This window comes from Apteryx mantelli, chromosome 2 (assembly GCF_036417845.1).
Source record: "Apteryx mantelli isolate bAptMan1 chromosome 2, bAptMan1.hap1, whole genome shotgun sequence".
NCBI classification, from domain to species: domain Eukaryota; kingdom Metazoa; phylum Chordata; class Aves; order Apterygiformes; family Apterygidae; genus Apteryx; species Apteryx mantelli.
The window spans coordinates 149,490,865-149,497,815 of NC_089979.1; the positions used below are offsets into that span (position 1 = coordinate 149,490,865).

Here is a 6,951-nt window from a genome sequence, read left to right on the forward strand (position 1 = left end):
TAGCAGCTACTTGTAACTGCCTATTCTCATCGAGCTATAGAACAAGAAATATTTAGAGAAATAATTCGGCAAGTAATCTAAACAATAAATGTCTGAAAAAATCAGAAATGTTTGCAGGTAATCTGTGAACAGAAAGGAGACCAAAACTGATCTCTGTAGGTTTTCTACCATTTTACCACACCACTTCACAATGACCTTTTTAGCAGTATCACCAATTTAACTACATTGATTTCTGAACAGACCTGGTTACAAACAGCCCTCAGCTTGTCGAACCAGCGATTCCTTACCAATACACGCACCATTCTGTTAAGCACTTAGGAGCTGTTTGCAGAGCCTGGTGCGGAAATGACCCAACAAGAAAACAAAATAATCAGACTACCCTGGCCATCCAGAATAATATATGAAACTGCTAATTCCTAAGGCTGCAGTTTCTTGCAAGCAGCCAGATTCTCCTTGCCCTTCTGGAAGTGGGGCTGGCAGTATTCCTGCACCCTTCGCTCTGCCTGTTTACCTGTGCGTAGCATGGCACAGTCCAGTTCTCACGTTTTATCACCAAAGCTTATGATGATGGTAAAGGAATGTAATATCTAAGAGAGGAAAAAAGTCTGAGCTTTTCTCATATAACAATGCTTTAGGTATATTCAATACATATTTATGAATAAAGCTTTATTTTACCAAAAATATTAATCCGCTTCTCTTTTCCTGTGAACACATTTATTTCAGGCAAATACATCTTCTGAGTCATCAATAAATTGACATTTGTAACTCACCTGCTTTGATCATATTTCTTTGTCCTTTGCATTTTACAAGCAAATTAAAAAGGTGTCTCTCTAGTCCTTCTTTGCAACACGTTTCATCTCTGGAATCCTACATTCCTTTCCCACATAAACCGGAGTTTTATGACATTTAAATGCAGTTCCTTAAGCTTTCAACAAATTTGATATGGCTTTCCTCTCTGGGCCCTACAGCAATCGCAAAATTCACAGGATTATTTAATCTAGTTGAGATCTTCCTGTTCCTTAGATAATACTAGCAATCTGAGCTAACAAAGTGTTGTTTTCATTCCTAGCATAAGAGATGTCCTTTAAGAAGTCAGTGTCAGCTTTTCAAGGCTATTGTTTCCAGTGTATATTTTTTTTTCTTACAAACCCAAATTTTTTATTTTTGCCTCTGATGGAGCTTGTCATTTGAATTTTAGTAATTTTGCTCTCTCTGCTTTTCAAAAATATTATTCTGTTGAGATTTCTACATTATAAAATGACTAGTAAGCTGCTTGACTTTATGGTGCCTTCTGATCCAAATGATCTCAAGAAATGCTGTACAGACATCATCACTCCTATGAAACAGATGATAAATACATATTTATGTATCAAGTCATAGGGGAAAGGATGGCACTGAGAAATTAAAGAATAAATGTTCAGATACACAAAGTAAATCTGTATTAAGGTATTGAAATAACCAGGAATTGTGTATGCAGCATGTGAAAATACAATAAAATTTAGAAACTTTTCTAAGAATAATACAGTTCCTAACAAGAACCTTATCATTAGCACCTAGGATTAGATATTTTGCCCAAATTGATATTTATCAGTAAATGAATAAAATCAAGCAGTTCCGCCTTGCAATTCTATCTCTTAATTTTTAGTTAATGCTCTCCAGCCATCTCTGCATTATTCTTATTAGTTGTCTTTGGCTTTTTTTTAATCAGAGTTGTTTCTGCTGAGCTTATCCGCAGAAGGAGTAGGTCCAAAGTAAGCGAACAGCAAAAAGAAAATAAATAAATAACCACATGGAGCAAGCCTGAGCCTGTGTATCTGAACCACTGACTTATTGTTTCTGCTTTTACCACACACACCCCTTCGTTGTTTGTTGGGGTTTTAATGATTTATTTTAAAATATGTAAAGGCCCGACCAGCATTAATGGCCTTAAAATTCTTAGTTTTAAAAAAAGCTATTTTGCAGTTATATGAAAACAAAGTGTCTGAAACCAGCATGTTGCATTTGTTTTCACCATCAGTCTGTTAAAAAAAAGGCAGCTGTTAATCCATTTCAGTAAAAGTGGAAAAAATCCTGCGGACTTTCTAAGCCTAATTTCAGCCTAGAGTGATTTTTATGGCCAATGAATCTTTAGACTAATAGTTCATATCATGAATACACAACTAACTCTCAACCCAGGGCCCGATCCAATTTCCAGGATAATCAGCAGGAATATCTCCCGTGACTTCAGTGACAGTAACAATGCAGCATAGCACTAAAAATAAAAAAATCTTTACAAACGTATTCTTGGTGAATACAGACCAATTGTTTATGTTGAATGAGCTCTAAAAGTGTTTTTACAGTACTACATGTGACTTATATTGATGCAAACAAATCAATATAAATCGTGGGTAAAAAAAGCACCCTCACTTAGAGAGGTACTAAATTTCCAGCCCACAGTGTTCCTGTTATGATTATTTATTACCACTGCGCGCAGATGAAAGGCTGGGGTGTTCCTTCCCCTTTCATTGCTTCGTGCCAGCTGAGTTCTGCGAGAGGGACGGTGTTGGAGAGGGAAGGCTACAGTAACGTTAACTATGCTGTTTCCCTCCAACATCCATTTTGTTCCAAAGAAACACTTGCCAGAGATTAAAATATTCAAGATGGCTGTTTTCTGCACCCTTTCTGCGAGCTCGTTTTCCCTGTTTCAGAGATCCCAGACCCGCATCCTTACCGAGAGCGAAAATACCCCATCCCACACCTAACCTGCCTCTCAGGCCATTAAATACTGGCGAAAGTTCCGGGGGGGGGGGGTGCTTAAACCCCGCCGCGCGCCCGGGTCAGGCACGGAGCCCCCTCGGGGCGCTGTGTCGGTGGGACGCCCCTCGCCTGCCCCGACCCGCGAGGCAGAGCCCGCGCAGGACGCGCGCGCCGCACCGCCACCCGCGGGGCGGGGCGGGGCGGGACGGGACGGGGCGGCGCGGCGCGGCGCGGCGCGGCCCCGGCGGCAGCGCCCGCGGCGGGCGGCGGCGGCTCCGCGGCTCCGGCGCGCGCACCTGGGCTTCCGCGCGGGCACCGCCGCCGCCGCCGAGCAGCTGCGGGGCGGGACGCGGCGGGCCATGGCCGCGGCCCCTCGCCCCCCGCGCCGCCGCCCCGCGCCGCCCTGCCCGCGCCCGGGGCGCCGCGGAGCCGGCGGCGGCGCGGCCGGGCCCTCCCGGCTGCCGAGCGCGGCGCGCCTCGCCCGCGCTGCTCCGTCGCGGGGGACGCGGGGGCCTGTTGCTTGGTTGGGGTTTTTCTCCAGCCCCCCCGGCAATTAGCCGAGTCAGAACAAACAGGGAGGTCAGGTTGGGGCGCGGGGCCCCGCAGCCACCCCCTGCCCTGCCCGTCCTCCGCCCCGCTCCGCTCCCCCCGGCGCTCCCGAGGGAGCAGCGCGGCAGGAACCAGCGCGCCCGGCCCGAGACGCGAGGGCAGCGCCGCCGCCGCGCAGCGCCGCCCCTGCGCGCTGCCCGCCGCCGCCGCCGCGCAGCGCCGCGCAGCGCAGCGCAGCGCGGAGGCTTCGCGCGGGGCCGGGGCGAGCGGAGCTGCCGCGGCAGCGGCGGGAGGGACGAGCCCTCGCGGGCGGCGGGCGCGGAGCTCCTGCCCGGCCACGGCGGTACCCGCTCTCCCTGCCCTCGGCTTCGGGGGCGGCTGCCCGGCCCGAGCCGCCGCTCTGTCCTCAGCCCAGTATCCGCGTCTGAACGCCAGCGCGAACAAAGAGCCGCCGCGCATCGCCTATTATTCTTATTTTCACATGTATTAATCGTACTGTGCACACAAACACCAGACTGTCTTGTTCTGACGGTTGTGTAATTCTTGTTTCTTTCGACCATTTCAACAGCATCTCTTAAATCTCCAGCTGCTTTACAAATTGATTGGTTTGGACAGATAAATATTAATGCTGGAATTCAGCTCGGTGTTTGTTAAGAGGTCTCTTTGAATGTGTCAACTTTTTCCTAAAAGTATAAAATTATGTAATCCCTTATTATACTAAACAGTATTTCCCCTAGATTGAATATAGATAAATGGATTAATTTAAGAATCAGACTGTATACATTACACAGCTATTAAAAGCTTTTCTCATGGCTGATAACTGAAATCTTCACTGACCTCTTTAAAAGAAATAAAAGAAAAAAAACACATTTGACTTAATACAAAACCTCGATTCCCTGTTTTCTCCCAAAAATGTATCAGGTTTCCCCTTTTCTGCAACCTTAATTGTAATTAGTTAGCGAGCAGATGGGATGAGGCGCTTTTCATGCACAGTCTTTCCACTTCTACAAAATGAGTTTATCAAGCACTGCCTGAACGTCTCTTTATATTATTGAACATAGGATGTGGCACTTGAAAAAGCGTCCTTCTGTATAGGTAACTCTCGAGCACAATGTGTATACTGTGTCTATTCTAACACTTTTGTGTGTGCACATTTACACAACACCATGCAACAACTGGAAGAAGCGTTAACAATCCTCGTGGTCAACAGTAATCACCTCTATAAAATCCATCCTGGGACTCGATAAAGAAAGTAAGACTGCTTTATGATTCCACAATCGGTTGTCTTTCCTCCCGCAGTATCAGTTTTGTAAATTTTAGCTCCTAAAATGCTACTAGCTTTCTAGCCATTGCTGCTTTACCCTTTTTTTTTTTTTTTGGGGGGGGGGGTTGTTACTATTAACTTTTAATGTCTACATGGTAGTGAGGCAATGCAAACAGAGACAGATACAGATTTTTTAATTTCTATCCTGCTACCATGCTTTTGCTAGCTGCAGCGAATGTAATGCTACCGGGTTTGATCCTTTTACTGCAAACAACATGTAAATAGCAAGAAAGAGATTTATTTAAATGACTCTGGTTAAAATAAAATTCCACTGTTTTGCAGGAAACATTTATGGGTTAAGTATTGGTAACGATACTAGGTGGGTCCTGCACTGAGCTACACCTACCCTGATGCTGGGCACTAGCTGCCCATTTTTCAAAATGTTTTACTGAAATGTAAAAGATTCAGATTATACAAAAATATGTCAGTGAACTGCTGCAGATACAACACGTTAACGATTTAGGGTTTATTACTTTAAAACGATTCTTCAGTATTTGTAAATAAATGTCTTTTCCCCTGTATCTTAGCTAGCAAGGGCCATATCTTGTCATCAATGGTAAATCAATGGCATAGCCTGACCTTTAAGAGGGCTATATCCTTTATTTAAAACAGGCGAGTTGAAAAGAGAGATCTGTGAAATACAACTTCACTGGGACAGGAGGGATTTTTAATATGAATTCTGTTTTCTATAAACTGTAAATAGATCCTAGCCGACTTTGCACGAGTTGGTCTGGAAGGCAGCCGTATTTTACACGACTGAAATGCTCATTTGAATCAGGTCACGGGCTCAGATATGGTGAAGGTGCCAACTTCTAATTGATACGTTTAGGCGAAGCTCCCAACGTAATTGCTTTTAACATTCATTTATGCAAAGCGGCTTCGCGCGGGCAGGGAGAGCCCGGAGAGGCAGCGCAGCCGGGAGCAGGAAACGGGCCTGAAAAGCCCTGCTGCTGCCGGCGCCAGGGGGGCCGCCCGCGGCCGCGCAGCGCAGTGCCGGGGCGCTCCGCGGCCAACCTGCCTGCAACCATCCAAGCAGCTGGAAGGGGGGGTGGCTCGCCTTTCCTATCGACTCCCTTACGTAAGATTGCTCCTTGGCGTCGTTTCCTCCCAACGATTTTAGCAGCAGTTGTGAAGGCTGTAAAATTGTGCTGCCTTCGTCCATCAGGAAGAGAGAGAGAGAGAAAGTTGTTTGTGCGTTTTAACTTCCAGGCTAATGAACAGTGACGATAACAACGATAATCACATAAAACAGTAATTACAATAATCTTTTTTGCAAATGGCCTTCCCCCCTGCCCCCCCGGAGCCTCGGCTCCAACCCCGGTTATCCGATGGTAATAGCTCAAGTAGCAGAGTGCCATAAAGCCATTGCCTCCTGAAGCAAATCCTAATTACTCCGCATCATCATTAATTATTGTTATGCAGTTCGAGTAAGATATTTGCCTTTGCATCTTCCGCTGCCGGAGGAAGGGGTAAACAAACTCCCAGGGACACCCCCTCGCAAGCCTCAGTTCAGAGCCGGCCACGGGGGACCAAAAGCAAGCTGCGGGGCTCACCGCTAAAGCGGCCCCTTTTCGCCTGCCCGGCGCGGGGGTCGGGTGACAAAACCCGGCCCTGGGGAGACGTGGGGCCCGGGGTGCCCACGGCACTGGGGAAACGAGCACCAGCGGCGAGGCATGAGGGCGGCGGGAGGCGGGACCCTCCCCCGCCAGCGGCGCAGCGCGCCCGGCCGCTCCCTCGCCGGGGCAGGGAGGGAGGGCCACGACCCCGCGGTGCCCGGGCCGGGGGAGGGCGGCGCACGCTGGGAACCACCTCGCCCCGCAAGCGCAGGGGCGTCGCAAGCGGCGAGATCGCTCACTGCCGGGGCGAGGCGCGGGCTGGAGCTGCTCCGCTGCAGCTGGGCCGCCGCTGCGGCGGCTCCCCTCGGGGGCCCCCCGCTCAGAAACACAAGGCGTCTGCACAGCCGCCAGCGCTAATCTCACATCCTCCCCCCGGCGCACACACAAAACGACGGCGGCTGCGAGGGGAAGTGGGGGAGCTAAAAGAAAGACCCGTCCCTGGGTGGGCTCGAACCACCAACCTTTCGGTTAACAGCCGAACGCGCTAACCGATTGCGCCACAGAGACTCCCATTAACAGTTCTCTCCACAGTGCAATTCACGTCCTCCCGCCTCGCCGCTGCATCCAGTGGCTAACTAAAACCTTAGGAGCTCTAGCTCAGCTAACTATGGGCCAAAATATAGCAAAACTAAACACATACAAAACATGACTCTTAAGTATTATCTGAATCTTCCAAATGTCATGGGAGGGGGGAGAAAATAGTGTAAGTGGCAGATTTTCTTCTCG

General features: G+C 48.5%; 1 non-coding gene across 1 annotated transcript; it reads right to left on the minus strand.

The window, feature by feature from the left end:
• Window positions 1-6,658: 6,658 nt before the first annotated feature.
• TRNAN-GUU (transfer RNA asparagine (anticodon GUU)) lies at window positions 6,659-6,732 on the minus strand. Its single transcript has one exon. It is a non-coding gene; the product is annotated as a tRNA-Asn (tRNA).
• Between the last annotated feature and the right edge of the window lie 219 nt (window positions 6,733-6,951).